This window comes from Panthera uncia (genome assembly GCF_023721935.1).
Source record: "Panthera uncia isolate 11264 chromosome B2 unlocalized genomic scaffold, Puncia_PCG_1.0 HiC_scaffold_24, whole genome shotgun sequence".
Taxonomy (NCBI): Eukaryota; Metazoa; Chordata; class Mammalia; order Carnivora; family Felidae; genus Panthera; species Panthera uncia.
The window spans coordinates 43,003,175-43,023,972 of record NW_026057580.1 but is presented as its reverse complement, the minus strand read 5'-3'; positions in this window follow the sequence as shown (position 1 = coordinate 43,023,972).

The following is a 20,798-nucleotide window of genomic DNA, read 5'->3' as shown; positions in this document are numbered from 1 at the left end:
AAATGTAGGTTGACCTAGAAGTGTGAAATCCGAATCTGATTGTAACCCATTTGATATACTTCAATCTTGTCTCCTGAGAATCTCTGCTCTGGGGAATTTTTTAATTCCTGGCTGTTATTATCTTCATAGTTATTGTATCAGTTATCTCCGTTGTGCATTGCATCCTCTCAAGGTTTTTAAATGCCTTTTAGTAGCCAATCACATATCAAATTATATCTACCAGGATTAGACAGTTTGCAAAACTCAGTGATCCAACCACACATGTCTGCGATGATGATGGCAACTGTTAGTAATAGCCATTACATGGCTATCCATTCTAATGACTACATCACCAGTGGTACCCAAGAGCAACACTACACTAGTTGGTCACACCCTCAGCTTTCTGTGACAATGACCAAATTAGGGAATTGGTAAAATAACAGTGTACTGGATACTATAGGAAAAAAAAGAAAAATTATATACAAGATCTTGTCTAAATACTTCCATATTAAATATCTTCTCTGAGTGTTTGACAAAACCCTCAACCACAACAAATACAAAACCAAACTTAGCATGTTCTTTATAGCACACTCCATCACTACTTATTACATTCCTTCCACATCCAACCAAATATATCTTCCACTAATATCTCCCATTTTTCTCACTGGTAAAAAACATCCATTATGTCATACTAACCAGAAACTGCAAAGTCATTCTCTGCTCTGTCAGCTCCCTCACCCTCTTCTCTAATCAGACATCAAGAACCTTCAGTTCTGCTCCTGATTATCTCTTCTTCTCTCTATCCCCTTGTCATCTTCCACTTGGACTTAACTGAGATAGGCTTCTATCCAACTTTTCCATCAGTCTCTTTTTTTTCCCTTCTCTGCGTACTGTAGTCTGAAAGCTATTACTAAAATTCATCATATTATGTCCCTTTCTGGGTAAAAATCCTGTTACTCCTCAATGCCAAACAAAGAATAAAGTATTTTACATTTTAGGGAAATACCTTCACATTTATTCCATTTACTTATCTATCTTGCTATCTAATCTTTCTATTTTAATCATACATGTTTTTTCCCATGAACTTGACTTGTGGTATGTTATATTTTTCTTCAAGTATTTGTTTGGAGCCATATTTTCTGGACTTAATTTTATGAGACATACAAAACAATTGGATTTATTTCCATAAGATAGAGACAAGATCCGGATATGATTTGTGAAAGTGAATATGGTAACAATTTGAAAAATGAAATGAAGAAGAGGAGAAATGGCTACAGTAGGCGGTTACTGCAATGGTGATAAGGATCTGAGCCTGGGGAATAGAATAAGAAAAGAGATGCAATGAGGTAGTGTGTGTGATAAGATTATATATGAACATACCTGAGCTGTTATGAATCATGTTATCAGGATGGTTTCTTGGCATAACACAGTGGACAACTGAAGGGACAGAAAGAACAAAGAGTCTTTTAGAATTTTCTTAAAAGTTATGTGAGGACTTAGTAGAGAAGTGAAAAGTAAATAGAAGACTACTATACAAGTAAATGAGAACCACTTGTATTTAACATAGGAGTTGTATAATATCGCTAAAATATTAGAACATCTTTTGGTCACTAGATATTTAAACCGTCTCCTGATTTACTTTTAGAGTATTGTTTTGTTAGAAAACATTATATAAAATTTTTAAGAATGAGTAAAATCTGAAGTTAAGAGTTATAGTTTTTTTTCTTTCTACTTTGAAGTCGTGTTTTATGCTGAGCACTGTATGCAGCCCTGTAGAAATAAATAAACACAAGATAATCCCTACCCTCAAAGGAAATTACAAACTTGTTGAGAGTTTAAAACAAGCAAAGCAAAAATCTAGAATTTAGTCAATTAAGTAAAAAAATTAGGCCCCAAACACTTTCTTCTCAAAAGTGTATAACCAAAGCATGAAAAAAAGGATATTTAATTTGTTTTGCTTAATTTATTGGTTACCTACTAGAACCAGAAACCCCCTAAACACTAAACAAAAAGAAAGTATTCATGGGAAATACTCAGCATGCAAAAAAATGCCTGCCAAGAAACCAAACAACCCACACATAGCCAATAAAAATGAAGACTCTTACTTCATACTCTAAATGCCCCAGATTGAAACTGTGTCAGTGAGAGAACATTTCACAGCTGTAGGAGCTCTTTTTAGAGAGATTTTTCTGCCAGTGTCAAAGTTCTGTAACACACAAATTATTACTTAGAGAATCACACCCAAACTTCTTAACTAATAAAGGGAATGAACAGAAATTTTAAAGTTATTTTAAATTTCAAGGGAAGAAGATGCTCTGTTGAGCAAGCAACTATTTTGTATTTTAGCATTGTTTAAAGACCACCTTCAGAGCTACAGTCAGGGTCCATAGTGTCTAACTAGAAAGATTAAAATCTAAGAAATCTTAAAAAAATACATAAATAAATGAATAATAAAAACAAAATCTAACAAATCTTTTTATTTAATGTTTATTAATTTGAGAGAGAGAGAGAGAGAGAGAGAGAGTGAGCAGGGAAGGGGAAGATAGAGGGAGAGAGAGAATCCCAAGCACTCTCTGCACTGACAGTGGGGAGCCCCATGCGGGGCTGTGACATCAGGAACCTGTGACATCATGACCTGAGCCAAAATCAAGAGTCAGAACTTAACAACTGAGCCACCTAGGTGTCCAAAATCTAAGAAGTCTTAGATTTAGAACCCAAGCAAGTACATATACTTTCAAAGTTTGGCTTTGAAATCTTTAGCTTATATTATCCATAATTTAAAAATAAGAATAACTTAAAGCACTGTCCTGCTATAAAACTATAGATACAGAATGTTCTCCAGCTGTGCAGCAAAGCAAAATTCGTTCAAGAATTTAATTTTTCTGTTTTTTTCCCTCATATATAGCATAATCAGAACCATCTCTCATTGGAGAACTTGAGGATAAATTACTAATGTCATTTAATGCAATTTTGACTGCAGTTTATACTGTTTTGTCCTTCAAATGGTCGTTAAATGTTTCTCACTTCTCTCTAATGTTTAAAATATCCTAAGTAGGCATAATGAGACAAAAGTATGGAGTAAAGAAGCACTCACTGAAAAAAAGATTTCTATGAAAAGTCGTTGAGATTCAAATTTACAGAGGAAACATTCATATTGAAACTTCTGAAATGAATTTTGCCACTGGGTAAAAGTGTCACAATAAAATGTGCCCTGGGGGCGCCTGGGTGGCGCAGTCGGTTAAGCGTCCGACTTCAGCCAGGTCACGATCTCGCGGTCCGTGAGTTCGAGCCCCGCGTCAGGCTCTGGGCTGATGGCTCGGAGCCTGGAGCCTGTTTCCGATTCTGTGTCTCCCTCTCTCTCTGCCCCTCCCCCGTTCATGCTCTGTCTCTCTCTGTCCCAACAATAAATAAAAAACGTTGAAAAAAAAAAAATGTGCCCTGGGTCTCCTTGAGTATAAGCTGGATATAGTGACTTGCATCATATGAATAAAACGTAGACAAGGGAAAAATTGACTTTACAGTCGAGAAACCTAGCAAACACCACACTAACCAAGTGATAATGATAAACATGATCAGTAATAATTTGTGCAGATTTCACGTACCCCTTTATCTGGTATGGTGAGAAGGTTACCTCATCTTATGATGTGCTTCCCTTAAACCATATCCTAAGCCTAATCATGAGAAAAACATCACACAGCTTAAGTTGAAGGATAGTCTACAAAATAACTGACCACCACTCCTCAAAATTGTTAAGGTCATGAAAACAAGAAAAGACTGAGAAACTCTCACAGATTGGAGGAGACTGGGAGACCAGATGACTAAATGCAATGTGGTATTCTGGATTGGATCCAGGAACAGACATTAGTGGAAAAACTGGTAGAATCTGAATAACATCTATAGTTTAGTTAATAATAACGTACCAATGTTATTCTTGGTTTTGACAAATGTGCCAAGGATATGTAAGATGTTACTTAAGGAAAACTAGGTAACGGGTATATATGGAAACTACATTATCTTTGCAGCCTTTTTTTTAATGCAAAATTATCCTCAAATAAAAGATTTATTAAGCACACACACATACACAAACCCCACAACAGGATTTAATTATAATTCTTAAAAGAATAAGGATGCTTATTACAACCAATAGGACCCTTCTTCTCAAGACAAACAAAACAGCATTTTAGTAATTTCTTGATATTTAAATCTAGGCTTAGTGTTAGAGTAACTTTGAGATTTTCATTGCATTAGCAATTTAAGCAGCCCAGAGACACCTGGGTGGCTCAGTCAGTCTTGATTTTGGCTCAGGTGATGATCTCACTTTTCCTTGAGTTCGAGCCCCACATCGGGCTCTGTGCTGACAGTACAGAGCCTGCTTGGGATTCTCTCACTCCCTCTCTCTCTGCCTGTCTCCTGTTCACTTGCTCTCTCTCTCTCTCTCTCTCTCTCTCACAAAATAAATAAACTTAAAAAATATATATAAAAAAAAAAAAGAAATTTAAGCAGCCCAAACGAGATTTTTAGATTTACATTATGTATACAGTAAAACAATGGTGGTTTATTTGTGAAATATTACTCAATTATTCTTCAAATTATTTTTTTTTGAACACTGGCAGGACATAGGGAACTTTTTGATGCATGAAATTTATACATAGATAAACTGGTACCCTGAAAATTTATTATCAGACTTGGAACCAGAGTGCAGTCCTTATGAATTCTGGGGTATAATTCTTTCAGCCTTACTTTGGAGTCTACTAGACTTCTCCCACAATTCCATGGGACATGTGAGATGTCCTGCAGAGAAGCATCTTCTTTCTCAGTGGAATTTTAAGAAGACAATCAGAAGGCAGGGTTAGGTTTCTATCCTGGAAACTTACTAAAGGGCAGAGATCATAATTTTTCTGTCATGATTTGTAGAACTAATTTTCTATATCCTTTATGGGGATTGGATTATCCAATTTACAACTCTACCTGGTTTAATTGCTGAGATCATCAGAATTATGAATTAAACATAATAACAAAGTTGCTTGCTGTGTTCCTTTTAAGGTTGATGTAACAGACATCCTCTGAGATGGCATCTAATGATATTTATATAATCCCTTTTTGTGTAATCCACAGGGAACTAGTGTAGGCTTGATTTAGTGACTTGTTTCTAGTGAATAGAATACAGCAAAAGTCAGGGAATGTCACCTCCAGGTTATAAAAGATTGTGGCTTCCATTTTGGGGATTTTTTGGCTCTCTCATTTTCTCCTGAATCACTTACAGATTGGGGGAAATCAGCTGCAAGTCATGAGGCAGCCCTGTGGAGAGACCTACCTGGTGAGTGACCAAGGGCTACAACAACCACGTGAGTGAACTTGAAAGTGGATGTTCCCCCAAACCTCCCTGACCAACTAAGTTGTGATTGCAGGCCATAAGAAAACTGAGCTAGAGTCATCTAGCTAAGCTATGCCTAAATTTCTGATCTGCTGAATCTATGAGATATCAATGGTCTGTTATTTTTAAGCCACTATATTTTGGGTAATAAGCATGCAGCAGTAGAGAAATGATATAGTTGATAAGGAGGAGGGGGCAGATTTTAACCAGATACATACATTTACTTAATGCTGAGTGTATTACTATAATTTTCTATTATCTATTTTATGAATACTGGTACCGACTGAGCATAAAATAACGTATTCACTTACTCAGTTTTATCTGTTTGAGAGGTATGGTTTATAATTTTCTTGATAATCTAAAAATAATTATGGAAACCCTTATTCTCTCATTTGTTTTTGTTGTACTTAAGGCCCTTTTCTGGACCGACAAAATTAAATCTGAAAATAGAAGTTGAGCTTTACTTTTACGTTTTGATTGTTAAAATGTTTTAATGATATGAAACCATGTCTTTACTGAACAATGTAGTAAATCTCCTACATATATTCATTTAAGTATATTGAAGAGCAACACATTGAAGTGTCTCCATTTATAAGAAAACCAGACTGGTACTAAGTAACACAGAAGTCCATGTGATACTTGAAAAATGCCTGTTCTTTCTTTTTGTTCTTTTCTATTATAATTAAATCATTTTTATGCACATTCAAAAATTTTTACATTATTTTTATTTGTTATTTTACATTTTTTTGGATTTAAGGCCAGACCAGATGTCTTACTACTATTTACATGTCATATGTCTATCTACAATTATATACATATGTGTGTATAGTATATAAGTACAAGCATACATTTGTCTTTATTTCTTCATTGCTTTTGTGATTATAGTACAATAAAAAGTAACCAAAAAAAGTCAAGCTAAATTTATGTCAGAATCTTCTGACCTTTCCCAAATAATACATATTCACTATGGAGAAGATGGGATATGAATTTGAACAAATTTCCCAGGTAATTCTGCTGTTAAATCTCAAGCAGATAAATGTGACTCTAAAAAATTTTTCTGTTTTTCTTCTTTGAAATCATATTTTTGTGAACTTGTTTTGTTCCGCTCAAAAAATAAACCCTAGGGATTATTATTATGGAACAGTTGTGATGAGACATACTGAAGATATTAAATATGCATTCTGCCCTCATATGACTCACAGTCTGGTGGGAGGGACAGAGAGAAAGAAACTACCTACAATTTTGTGCTTTGTATATAGCATCTTTAAACTTATGGTCCAAAAGAATAGTGGCTCCAAAATCAACATAAAGAAATCAACTGCATTGCTTTACACTAATGATGAAGCATCTGAAAAAAGAAATAAAGGACACCATCCCAGTCACAATAGCATTAAAAACAATAAATACTCAGAAATAAACTTAACCAAGAAAGTGAAAGATCCATGAAATGACAACCACAAATGCTTTCTGAAAGAAATCAGAGAAGACACAAGCAAATAGAATGACACCCTATGTTCATGGATTGTAATAAATATTGTTAAAATGGTCATACCACCCAAATCCATCTACAGATTCAACACAATCCCCATAAAATATCCAAGGCATTCTTCATAGAAATAAAAGGAACAATCCTGAAATTTATGTGGAACCATAAAAGACCCAAAAAAGCCAAAGCAATCCTGCAAAAAAAGAACAAAGCCAGAGGTATCATGCTTCCAGATTTCAAACTATACTCCTCCACCCATAGTAGTGAAAACAGTATAATACTAGTGCAAAAATAGACATATTGACAAATGGAACATAACAGAGAGCATAGAATTAAACCCTGACGTATACAGTCAACTAATATTCAACAAGGGAGTCAAGAACACCCGATGGGAAAAGGATAATCTCTTCCACAAACGGTGATGGAAAAACTGGAGAAACACATGCACAACAATGAAATTGGATACATATCTCACAACACTCACAAAAAATGAACTCTAAATGGAACATAGGCTTAAAAAATAAGACCTGATACCATAAAACTCCTAGAAGAAAACATAAGGAGGAAGTTCAGCAATATTGGTATTGTCAATAATTTTTTGAGGCATGACCCCAAATGACCAAATAACAAAAGAAAAAAGTTAGCAAATGGGACTACATCAAACTCAAAAGCTTCTGTATAGCAAAAGAAATAATTAACAAAACAAAAAAAACCTAAAGAATGGGAGAAAATTTTTGCAAACTACATATCTATCAATATATCAATATATATACATATATATATAATACATATGTATAAACTCAGTCAACTCAATTATACAAAAAAAAAAAAAAACCCAAACCATTCAATTACAAAATGGACAGAAGAACTAAATAGAACTAAAAAGATGTTTATCCAAAGAGGACATCAGATGGCCACTAGACACACTAAAGAATCCTCAACATCACTTATCATCAGGGAAATGCAAATCAATACCACATTAAGGTACCATCTCACACCTGTTAGAATGGCTGTCAAGAAGACAAGAGACAACAGATGTTGACTAGGATGTGGTGAAAAGGGAACCCTTATACAATGTTGGTTGGAACGTAAATCAATCCAACCACTATGGGAAAAGAGTTTCCTCAAAAAATTAAAAATAGATCTATCATACAATCTAGCAATTCCACTTCTAGGTATATACCAAAGGAAATGAAAACAGTTTTTTCAACAAGATATGTGTACTCTCCTGTTTATTGCAACATTATTCATAATAGCCAAGATATGTAAACAATTCAAATGCCAATCAACAGATAAATAGAGAAGATGTGGTGCATATACATAATAGAATATTTTCCTGCCATGAGAAAGGTTGACATCCTCCCACTTGCGATAATATGGATAGACCTTGAACACATTATGCCAAGTGAGATAAGTTAAAGAAAGAAAAGTACTGGATGATATTACCTATATATGGAATCTAAAGAAGTTATACCTGTAAAAGACAGAGTAATATGTTGGTTACCAAGGGATGGGTGGTGGAGGTGAAAAGAATGCTGGTGTTTAAGGGTGCAAAGTTGTAATGAGAAGTAAATAAGCCACAGAGATCTAATGCACTGTATAGTGAATATAGACAATAATATTATACTATAATTATGTAATGTGATAACTATCATCACATGGGCAAGCATATTACAATGTATGAATGTATCAAAGTAATACATTGTACACCTTAAAATTTCGCAATGTTTCATGTCAAATTTATTCAATAAAATCTAAAAAACAAACAAAACAAAACAAAAAAAACAAACAAGCAAAAAGAATAGTGACTCAATTTTACTACTCTGACAGTTGGCAGGAAGAAGAGTGATGTGTGAACATTTTAATCTCTGCCATCACATTTTGTCTAGATTCTGTCTTAGTTCATTCAGGCTGCTGTAACAAGATACCACACACCTGGTAGTTTATAAACAACAGAAATTTATTTTGCAAAGTTCTGGAGGCTGGGAGTCCAAGTTCAAGGCACCAACATTGTCAGGGGCTGTTGAAGTCTACTTCTAAACTGTAGACTGCTGACTTCACATTGTGTCCTCATGTGGTGGAAGAGGCACGGGATCTCTCTGGGGCCCCTTTCATAAGGGTGTTAATCCCATTATGAAGGATCTGTCCTCATGACCTAATCACCTCCCACCTACTAACACCATTACATTGGGCATTAAGATTCCAACATGTGATTCAGGGGATTGGCGGTTGGGGGGGGGGGGGACACAAACATTTAGACCATAGCAATTACTATAATTTTTTGTTAAGTGTGCCTTTCAGTTTGAAATGTTGGTCAACAGATACAAAAGCAAGGAGAGTTTTAGGTAGAAGCATTTATTATAATTGAAACAAAAAATGAACTTACTGGAAGTGAAAAGTTACTTGTACAAAAAAATTCAAAAAGAAAAAGGACACATTGTTCAGCATGTGATAAATGTTAAGTATGCAGTCAGTGATACTCAGAAAAAGGTAAGGAATAGTTAGGGATGAAATAAAAAATTATTCATTAAAAATACATTTACTGTAGCCAGGAAGATCAGCATCAAAGTGGAATGCCTAGTGACTTAATGCTATCTCAGGCAAGGATAAGACTTTGAGATGAAAGAGCTGATGATGACTTTTTATTTTTTTTCCTGGAAAACTAGGATGATTCACAGGCTCAAGGCCAGTTGTCCTTTCTGTACATCATCAAATTGTGTGGTGGTACATGCTGGCTGCTGAGGAAGAGACTCACTGTGTTCCTCATCAAGAGAGCCATTACCTGGATCAAGAGATATTCATATGGATGAAGTAGTTTACTTTGAGGAAAACTATGGCTCAGGATGATATATTAGCAAGAAGAGAAATATGCCTGGTTTTTTAAATCTTCAGAGGACTCAAATGAGGAAATAGGCATTTTGTGAGTCTGCATGCCAAAAACCCCTCTTAGACACTGTGGGCTTAAATACAACAGGTTTTGGAAGGACTACTCTGTGATTGGAGGTTAGGTATAAGTTTCAGAGAAATATTCATAGTTTAGAGTACTCAGGACAAATCCTTTGACTATCTTCCCACAAAGGGGCGTGGTATCAACAGACCCACATGAGCCAGTGGTCTCTTCTCTGTGAGTACTGTCCGTTTTGGCTCCCAAAGTTTCTCCTTTTCATGGCTCCCTGTATCCTTGTGGCTAAATTCTGAGGTGCACTTGATAAATTCTTTTTGTTATCGGTTACACTTCACCTTGTCTTCTGGTTTTGGTTTATTTCCTAGTTTCTTTAATCACAAATCTCTTAATGACACATTTGAAACTAATAGAATATGGTTAAGGAGGATGAACACAATGTTCTCTATTCTCCATTGGATCATAAAAAGTCCACTGGATAAAAATGCACTTTGTATAGTTGAAGTCATGATTCATGCAAGTCATTAATACTTTGTAAAAAGGAGTAACTTCTCATATCACATACAGTGGGTGTTTTTCCATATGATGTAAAAAGATACATGTAAACAATATAGTGTTTGTCTTATAAAGAAATAAAATGGTACTAATCTCGATTAAAGTACAATTTAGCTGTAGTCTCATGTACATTGTTTATGTAAGTAGGAAACATGAAGATAAAATGCAATAACATAGGATAAGTCTTTTAACTCACAGATGTGACATTGTTTAATCTACAAGTAGCCTGGAAAGAGTGGGTGGGTGTTTATCATATTCTTTCTGATGTTTCCAGCCTAAGCAGTAAAGGGATATGTAAATTTTCTACATTTTTGTCAGTAAAATTTATTTGGTCCACCATTAAATTCAGTCAGTTTGAGGGTGAAACAAAGCAGCTGTTAATACCATATAACTTTGCTTACACTGTGGTTGAGGACAGAACATACAATGTAAGAAAGGCCCAGTTTACTTGAAGATTAACTATCACAAGTATTTGTAGTGACCAATGCACATTTACTCATTTACTGTCCTAAAGAAAAATGATCTGCACTAAATTGCACATGAACCATTTTCAACTGACCAATTATGAGCCTTACTAACATTTCAAAGAAAAAGAATCAATAACCCAAGATTGGCAATAACACTTATGGAGGAAAGAAAATAAACAGGACTTGTTGAATGCGGGAAAAATTGAGTCATATGATAACTTTCATCATATTGATTCCTACAGTTTCTGTGTTTATATACTCCATCCTATAAACTGTATCCTCCTTGGTCTCCTCAACTCAGAGAGTCTGTGTGATTCTGAAGGAGTTTCCCCCACTCTGTGCTACAGCTTGGAAACTCTCAAGATCATCAGCTGGGACAACCCTAGGGTTCACCTTGTTCCTTTCCCTTCTTTCAGGGATCACTGTTCTTTACTGTCTAATGTTAAGTGCCTTCAAAACTGTTGTCTCATAGATTTTGCTTGTTTGTTTTTGGCTGATTCGGGTAAGAGGTTAAATCTAGTCCCTCTTCATGTTGCTCAGAAGCGGAAATCTTGTTTTGTTTTAATTAAACAGTTGAATCCCCTGGATGGCACCAGTTCTAAGTCATCTTCCCATAAGATCTATTTTCAGTTTTTGTGTTTGGACTGAAATATGGGTGGAGGTCCATTTTCTTTTTCTATAGATGACCTAGTTGTTCTAGCACCACTTGTTAGGAAGACAAATACTGCATGGTTTCACTTGTATGTGGAATACCCCAAAATTTAGAAGTTGAACTCATAAAAATAGCAAGTAGAAAAAGTGGTTTCTAGGGACTGGGGTATGAGGGAATAGGGTTAGGTTGGTAAAGGGGTACAAATCTTTCAGTTATGAGATACATAAGGTTTGAAAATCAAATGCATAACATGGTGACTACAGCAATTAACATTGTATTTTATAATTGAAATTTGCTAAGAGAGCAGAACTTAAAAAAAAAAAAAAGAGGTAAATATGAGAGGTGATGGATGTGTTAATTAACCTGATGGAGTGAATCCCTCCACAATGTATATGTATATAAAATCATCATGTTTTATACTTCAAATATCTTATAATTTTGTCAATTATAGCTCAATAAATCTGGAAAAAGACATATTTCTTCTCCCATTGAATTTACTTGATCCTTTGGTTGAAAATTAATTGGCCATACATTTATGGATATAGTTTTACAATCTGGATATAGTTTTATAATCTGGATATAGTTTTATAATCTGGATATAGTTTTATTCTGTTCCATTGGCCAGTTATCTCTTTTTTTAGGTAGTCTTTAATTTCAGTATTATTTTATAGTTTTTAATGTAGAAGTATTGCATATCTTTCATTAGGATTATTCTCAGATATTTGAAGGTTTTGATACTATAACAAGTAGCAGTTTAAAAATTGAATTTTCCACCTACTTGTTGTTAGCATATAAAAGTACCATTCACTTACTATTTTTTTTAGTAGTTACATAGATTTTCCTATGTATGTAATCATACCATCAGTGAAAATGAGAGTTTAACTTCTTCCCATCTCATAGTTTTGTCTTTTATTTATCTCACACCTAAACAAGAATGGAGAATCTTTGCCCTATCACAATTTTAGAGGAACAGGATTTAATACTTTAATTGAGTATGATGTTACCTGTAGGCTTTTCATAGACAACCTATATCAGATTGAAGAAGGTCCTTTATCTTCCTAGTTTATTAAAAGTTTTTATCATATAAGAATGTTAATTTTTTCATATACTTTCTCTGTACCTATATAGATAATCCTGTTATCTATCTATTATCTGTTAAGATAATTTCTCCCTAATTCTGTGTAAAGTTTTAATTTATACTGATTGAATTTTGAATATTAGACCAATCTTACATTCTTGGGATATACCTCACTTGATCATGAAATATTTTTGTGTGTATTTGTTACTGAATTTGATGTGCTAATTCTTTGTTAAGAATTTTGCCTCCATTTATGGGGCGCGTGGGTGACTCAGTCGGTTGAGCATCCAACTCTTGATTTCAGCTCAGGTCACCATCTCATGGGTTGTGGGATTGAGTCCTATGTCGGGCTCTGTGAACCTGCTTGGGATTCTTTCTCTCCGTCTCTTCTCTGCCCCTGCCCTGCTTAAGCTCACTCTTTCTCTCAAATAAATAAATAAACTTAAAAAAATAATTTTGTATCTGTTTATGAAGAATATTAGTCTATGGTTTTTCTTCTTCTGGTGACTTTTGGTATCAGAGTACTACTAATGTTCTACAATGAGTTGGGAAGTATCCCTTCATTATCTTCTTCTTCTTCTTCTTCTTCTTCTTCTTCTTCTTCTTTTGTGAAAGAGTTATACAGGACTTGTATTATTATTTTTTTTTATGTGTAATAAAATTTATCAATGAAGACTTATGAGCCTAAAGCGTTCATCATGGAAGAGTTTTTAATTTCATTAAAAAATTTTTAATTATTTTTTTTTATTTTTGAGAGAGAGAGAGACAGAATGCAAGTGGGAGAGGGGTAGATAGAGAGGGAGACACAGAATCTGAAGCAGACTCTAAGCTCTGAGCTGTGAGCACAGAGCCTGAAGCTGGGCTCGAACTCACGAACCATGAGATCATGACCTGAGCCAAAGTTGGACGCTCAACTGACTGAGCCATCCAGGTGCCCCTTAGTTACATTTTTAATTTCTTCAGCAGATACAGGTTTCTTTAGATTTATTTTTTTTTCTTTTTCTATTATGTCTGATAATTTGTGTCTTTAAGGAATTTGTATATTTTATCTTAGATATCAAGTGCATTTACTATAATATGCAGTGATAATCCTTGCTTTCCTTAGATCAACAGCTTGTGTTGTCTATACTATGTTTTTGATTAGTCCAAAATAATATTTTCAATAAAGGGTGTCTCTGTGTTAGTGGTTACTGTATAATATAGAGTGATACGTATCTTTAATTTATCACAATCTACCTTCAAATAATTGTATGCTTTTTCATGAATCTTACAGCAATATAATCCTAGTTTTTGTGCTATTATTGCATTATATTTTACTTTACATATGTTATAAACACCAAATATATTGTTATTTTTATTTTAAAAGGGAGAAGTTTTTAAAGATAAACAGATAGAGATATACAGATAGTTTAATAAAACTATTTAATATTTTACCCAAATATTTTATAATTCTGATGCTCATCATTCCTTCCTGTGAATCCAGGGTTCAATCTATTATTTCCTTTATGTCTTTTTTTTTTTCTTTTTTTTGGCTGAACGGGCACCTGGGTGGCTCAACGGGCTAAGTGTCAGACTCTTGATTTCGGCTCAGGTCATGATCTTATGGTTTTGGGCTCAAGGCCCACATTGGGCTCCATGCTGACAGCACAGAGTCTGTTTGGGATTCTCCCTTTCCCTCTCTCTCTGCCCCTCCCCTGCTCACTCTCTCTGTCTATATCTTAAGATAAATACATAAACTTAAAAAATAATTAAAAAATATTTTGCTGAATATAAAATTCTAGGGTGTTTTTTCAGCACTTTAGATGTGCACTACCTTTTTTTTTCTAGCCTCTGTTTTCTAATGAGATGTCAAACAAACTACATTGTCATTCTTGCCAATGTAATGTATCTTTTATTCTCAGGCTGATTTTAAGATCTGTTTTTTCATCTTTGGCTTTCAGCATTTTGTTTACAATGTGCTTAGGTCTGATTTTTCTTTATATTTGTCCTGCTTTGGATTTATTGAGCTCCTGATATTTGTATGAGGATGATTTTGGAAAATTCTCATCCAATGTTTTATCAAATATTTCTTTTTCCATTGTTTCTCTTTTCTCTCCCTCTGGAACTACTTTTACTTGAATATTGACTGCTATTGACCTACAGATATTGACTGATCTGTCTTTTTTTCTTTTTTTTCCTCTTTAATGTTCCAGTTTGGCTATTTTCTGTTGTCCTGGCTTTGAGGGAACTGATGTTTCCTTTTGTGCCCAATTGTTAAGCTTCTCTAATGAATTCTTCATTTCTGATAACATTTTACATTTTTATCATTCACTTTTAGTTTTTTTTTTTTCAGTGTTTCCATTCTGTACTAAAATTCCTTATCTCTTCACACATATGGTTCACCTTTTCCACTAGATCTTTTAGTTTTTTTGTTGTAATTATATCATAATCTCGTCCTGATAATTCTAACATCTGCATACTGGCATGGTTCCAGAGATGCCTTTGTGTTCATATAGCAAAGTCACCAGCTTTCTGAACCATGGGGATTTTGTCTTTAGTTTACAGTTTAGCTGCCTGCTCTTTTTACATTATAGATAATCTCTGCCCTCCCACTCAGCCTGTATGTAGCTTTAGAAGGGTGTCTGCAAGCTATCAAGACTGGAATGCCTTTGAGGGATTTCTCTTAGCTCCTCTAACCTCCAGCCTTTTCTGAAGGTGCCTTCCTTAGTTTCAGGATGGCCCACACACCTCAGAAGGACCTCTCTGAGTTCTGCTGTTAGCCTTTAGTGTATTACATGTGGATACCTATGCATTCTTTGGTGAGTGCAGATTTGCTCTCAGGCTGGGTCATCTTCGAATTGTATCTGCCTATGGTCATTAGAAGTTCATTAAAGTTCTGGCTGGTTTCTTTCTACATATATCCTTTAATAGCAAAAATTTTCTCCTCATTCCACTCCACCAGAAATAAGATTAGACATGTGTCTCTTCTCTCCTGTGAAGGGCTTATCACTTTTTGGAATTGAGTTCAACTAGGGTTTTTTGCCTCCTCAGCTCTCTAATGGATTAAAAACAACAATTAGGGTAATTTAATAGCTTATTCATCTGGTTTTGGTTGTCACACCAAATGTAAAATTCATTGTGATGTTAATATCAAAATCAGAAGAAATCCCAAACATATACTTACAAAAATGTTGCTAGTGAGAATAGGTGTTTTCTCTAATGTCATTGGGATGCCTACTATAATAAAGTCTATCAATATGTTAAATGTGTCAGAACAGAAAGGAGGTAGTCTCCCTGAAATATAAAAAAAGAAAAGGCAAGGTCTTGGTTTCCCCAGTGCTGAGAAAATAGGAGATAGAAGCCAGTATTGTCCAAGTGAGAGGCCCAGTCAGGAGCATACAACTTGCTCAATTCATTGATTTGTTTATTATTTGATCCATTTATTCATTGATTTAATAAATGATTCATAGTTTTGTTGGACAGGTAAGCATATAAAAAGGTAGGAAAGGGTAAATTCCTGTACACATTGTAATAGAGGTACAGTGCTCAGTGAATGTTAGCTATTTTAACCACTAATATTACCACCAGGGCCCATGAGGATGCAGTAAACTAGGATAGTAGAAAGCTGCTGGAGAGCTCATTAAACCACTTTTTTGAATGCATACCAAGAATCAGGTGGTGCTGGTGGAGCACATACAATTAATTAGTGTGGGATCCTGGGTTACACAGAAATTCTGGGAAGGGATAGCAACTATTTCCAGTGGATAGAAGATGGTCTTCAGAGATACAATGCCAATGTCACATTTGCAGTAGAAATAAGGCAAAAACAGGTAAGGAACTGGGTGAGAATTTTTAAGGAGGAGAAAACTACAACTTGCACAAGTACAGAGAACTTGACCAGATTCACCAGATAATAATGTGTGCATAAGATTCAGATGTTGGCTTGTGTTCTAATACGTGACATTTTCTGAGAATGGGAAGCTTTATGAGGTTAGCATATCTAGGCTGTTTCCCCAGTAAATGCCATCTTTAAAAGCCCATGTCCATTGGAGCTAAGAATTTTTCTAAACTTCTTAAATGGAAGAGGCTATTTTGTCTAGCTAACATATTTAATTTCAATTCAATTCAAAAAATGACTGCACATCTAATAATGCCAGGCACTGTGCTGGCCACTAGTTACATAGAAGTAAATAAGACATAGTCCAAGTCCATAGTTCAAGGATCCCACAGATTAATGGGAGAAGAAATCATGCAAATAAATAAATAAATAAATAATATTATACATTGTTAGATCTAAGTCCCTTAGGAGGGGGACCATCTTAGTATAGTCGAAATGAATGTACCAAGCTATTATAATATGATAGCATCATTGATTAATGCTTTAATGGATTTATTATATCAGCAACCATTTGTTCAGTACCTATTATATTCTGTCAAGGTACTACCAATATCACAGTACTCCTTTAATGTGAATCTATATTCATGTAGCAGCCTTTTGACTTTCCATTTCCCCTTTGGGAAGAGAATGTGCTAACCACTTGATAGGAAAGCTGTGATCTACTCAGCAATGATATATTTTCAGAGTAAATAATTATGTTGGCATGCAGTGTTTTTATTCACAACACTATGGATTTGATTAATGTAAGCTAACCATCTTCAGATTGATTATTCTAGATGAAAAAATAAAATGAAGTTCCCAAATACACAACACTGAAAATTGTTAAGGAAAAAGTTCCCCTACTTCAGTGTTGATGCTAAGTGTATTTCAGCCTACATCAATCCACCTGAGCCCTTACACCCACATTTCCCATTAAATACTTTCATGTGTAGTATTATTCATTGCATTCACTTGAATTGGGACTTAATTTATTCAGTGAAGTGGAATGCTTATGAAATAAGTTTTTATATTATCTGATCTGGTGTATATTGCCTTTTTCATGAGAAAGATTTTAAATGGTTAATGACACACTGAATTTTTTTTGTATTCATTGATCATAACGAAACAGAGTGGATTAGTAGTTAGGTTAAGACTTAAAATATTTTTGAGGTGTGTGAAAGGAGGTTTAATGGATGTTAGAAACAGGTTGAAAGAGGCGAGGGAAGATGGCGGCATAGGAGGACGCTGGGCTCACCATGTGTCCTGCTGATCACTTAGATTCTACCTACACCTGACTAAAGAACCCAGAAAACCGCCAGAGGATTAGCAGAACGGAGTCTCCGGAGCCAAGCGCAGACGAGAGGCCCACGGAAGAGGGTAGGAAGGGCTGCGAGGCGGTGCGCGCTCCATGGACTGGCGGGAGGGAGCCGGGGGGAAGGGGCGGCTCACCGGCCAAGCAGAGCCCCCGAGTCTGGCTGGCAAAAGCGGAGGGGCCGGAGGGACTGTGTTCCGACAGCAAGCGCGACTTAGCGTCTGGGAGGTCATAAGTTAACAGCTCTGCTCAGAAAGTGGGAAGGCTGGAGGACAAAGGGAGGGAGAGCTGCTGAGCCCCCGGACGGCAGAGCTCAGCTTGGTGGGGAACAAAAGCGCTTGCCAGCGCCATCTCCCCCGCCCATCCCCCAGCCAAAATCCCAAAGGGAACCAGTTCCTGCCAGGGAACTTGCTCGCTCCACGCAAACACCCAACTCTGTGCTTTTGCGGAGCCAAACCTCCGGCAGGGAATCTGACTCCCTCCCGCTGCCACAGGGCCACTCCTGAAGTGGATCACCTAAGGAGAAGCAAGCTAAGCCTGCCCCTCCTGCCCCTGTGCACCTACCCACCCCAGCTAATACGCCAGATCCCCAGCACCACAAGCCTGGCAGTGTGCAAGTAGCCCAGACGGGCCACGCCACCCCACAGTGAATCCCGCCCCTAGGAGAGGGGAAGAGAAGGCACACACCAGTCTGACTGTGGCCCCAACGGTGGGCTGGGGGCAGACATCAGGTCGGACTGCGGCCCCGCCCACCAACTCCAGTTATACACCACAGCACAGGGGAAGTGCCCTGCAGGTCCTCACCACTCCAGGGACTATCCAAAATGACCAAACGGAAGAATTCCCCTCAGAAGAATCTCCAGGAAATAACAACAGCTAATGAACTGATCAAAAAGGATTTAAATAATATAACAGAAAGTGAATTTAGAATAAGAGTCATAAAATTAATCACTGGGCTTGAAAACAGTATAGAGGACAGCAGAGAATCTCTTGCTACAGAGATCAAGGGACTAAGGAACAGTCACTAGCTGAAAAGCGCTTTGAACGAAATGCAAAACAAAATGGAAACGACGACAGCTCGGATTGAAGAGGCAGAGGAGAGAATAGGTGAACTAGAAGATAAAGTTATGGAAAAAGAGGAAGCTGAGGAAAGAGAGATAAAAAAATCCAGGAGTATGAGGGGAAAATTAGAGAACTAAGTGATACACTAAAAAGAAATAATATACGCATAATTGGTATCCCAGAGGAGGAAGAGAGAGGGAAAGGTGCTGAAGGGGTACTTGAAGAAATTATAGCTGAGAACTTCCCTGAACTGGGGAAGGAAAAAGGCATTGAAAAACAAGAGGCACAGAGAACTCCCTTCAGACGTAACTTGAATCGATCTTCTGCACGACATATCATAGTGAAACTGGCAAAATACAAGGATAAAGAGAAAATTCTGAAAGCAGCAAGGGACAAACGTGCCCTCACATATAAAGGGAGACCTATAAGACTCGTGACTGATCTCTCTTTTGAAACTTGGCAGGCCAGAAAGGATTGGCACGATATCTTCAGTGTGCTAAACAGAAAAAATATGCAGCCGAGAATCCTTTATCCAGCAAGTCTGTCATTTAGAATAGAAGGAGAGATAAAGGTCTTCCCAAACAAACAAAAACTGAAGGAATTTGTCACCACTAAACCAGCCCTACAAGAGATCCTAAGGGGGATCCTGTGAGACAAAGTACCAGAGACATCACTACAAGCATAAAACATACAGACATCACAATGACTCTAAACCCATATCTTTCTATAATAACACTGAATGTAAATGGATTAAATGCGCCAACCAAAAGACATAGGGTTCAGAATGGATAAAAAAACAAGACCCATCTATTTGCTGTCTACAAGAGACTCATTTTAGATCTGAGGACACCTTTAGATTGAGAGTGAGGGGATGGAGAACTATTTATCATGCTACTGGAAGCCAAAAGAAAGCTGGAGTAGCCATACTTATATCAGACAAACTAGACTTTAAATTAAAGGCTGTAACAAGAGATGAAGAAGGGCATCATATAATAATTACAGGGTCTATCCATCAGGAAGAGCTAACAATTATAAATGTCTATGCGCCGAATACCAGAGCCCCCAAATATATAAAACAATTACTCATGAACATAAGCAACCTTGTTGATAAGAATGTGGTAATTGCAGGGGACTTTAACACCCCACTTACAGAAATGGATAAATCATCTAGACACACAGTCAATAAAGAAACAAGAGCCCTGAATGATACATTGGATTAGATGGACTTGACAGATATATTTAGAACTCTGCATCCCAAAGCAACAGAATATACTTTCTTCTCGAGTGCACATGGAACATTCTCCAAGATAGATCATATACTGGGTCACAAAACAGCCCTTCATAAGTTTACAAGAATTGAAATTATACCATGCCTACTTTCAGACCACAATGCTATGAAGCTTGAAATCAACCACAGGAAAAAGTCTGGAAAACCTCCAAAAGCATGGAGGTTAAAGAACACCCTACTAACGAATGAGTGGGTCAACCAGGCAATTAGAGAAGAAATTAAAAAATATATGGAAACAAACGAAAATGAAAATACAACAATCCAAATGCTTTGGGACGCAGTGAAGGCAGTCCTGAGAGGAAAATACATTGCAATCCAGGCCTATCTCAAGAAACAAGAAAAATCCCAAATACAAAATCTAACAGCACACCTAAAGGAAATAGAAGCAGAACAGCAAAGGCAGCCTAAACCCAGCAGAAGAAGAGAAATAATAAATATCAGAGCAGAAATAAACAATATAGAATCTAAAAAAACTGTAGAGCAGATCAACGAAACCAAGAGTTGGTTTTTTGAAAAAATAAACAAAATTGACAAACCTCTAGCCAGGCTTCTCAAAAAGAAAAGGGAGATGACCCAAATAGATAAAATCATGAATGAAAATGGAATGATTACAACCAATCCCTCAGAGATACAAACAATTATCAGGGAATACTATGAAAAATTACATGCCAACAAATTGGACAACCTGGAAGAAATGGACAAATTCCTAAACACCCACACTCTTCCAAAACTCAATCAGGAGGAAATAGAAAGCTTGAACAGACCCATAACCAGCGAAGAAATTGAA